This window comes from Acanthisitta chloris, unplaced genomic scaffold (assembly GCF_000695815.1).
Source record: "Acanthisitta chloris isolate BGI_N310 unplaced genomic scaffold, ASM69581v1 scaffold11013, whole genome shotgun sequence".
In the NCBI taxonomy this organism is placed as follows: Eukaryota; Metazoa; Chordata; class Aves; order Passeriformes; family Acanthisittidae; genus Acanthisitta; species Acanthisitta chloris.
The window spans coordinates 61-355 of NW_008663241.1; positions in this window are offsets into that span (position 1 = coordinate 61).

Below are 295 nucleotides of genomic sequence, written 5' to 3' on the forward strand. Positions count from 1 at the left end.
ACCCCTGGCATCCTCCGCTGGGAAGTTAAGGAAATAAATCACTGCGCTCATCTCTCCAGAAAGCATCTCCGAGCGTGTTTGGGGAGCGTTGGCTTGGGTCTGCCAAAACTGAGGGAGGAAAGGGTTTAGGGGAATAACAACATGATGATGATGGGGGGGCTGTGGGTGTTTTGTGTCCCCTGCAGGGATGCTGCACCAGCACAGGAGACCCGTGTGGCACCACCGGCTCTGCCAGGCTGTCCGTGCCCGGTGCCCGCGCGCCGTGCCGGAGGAGGCAGAGGCCAGCACAGCGGCA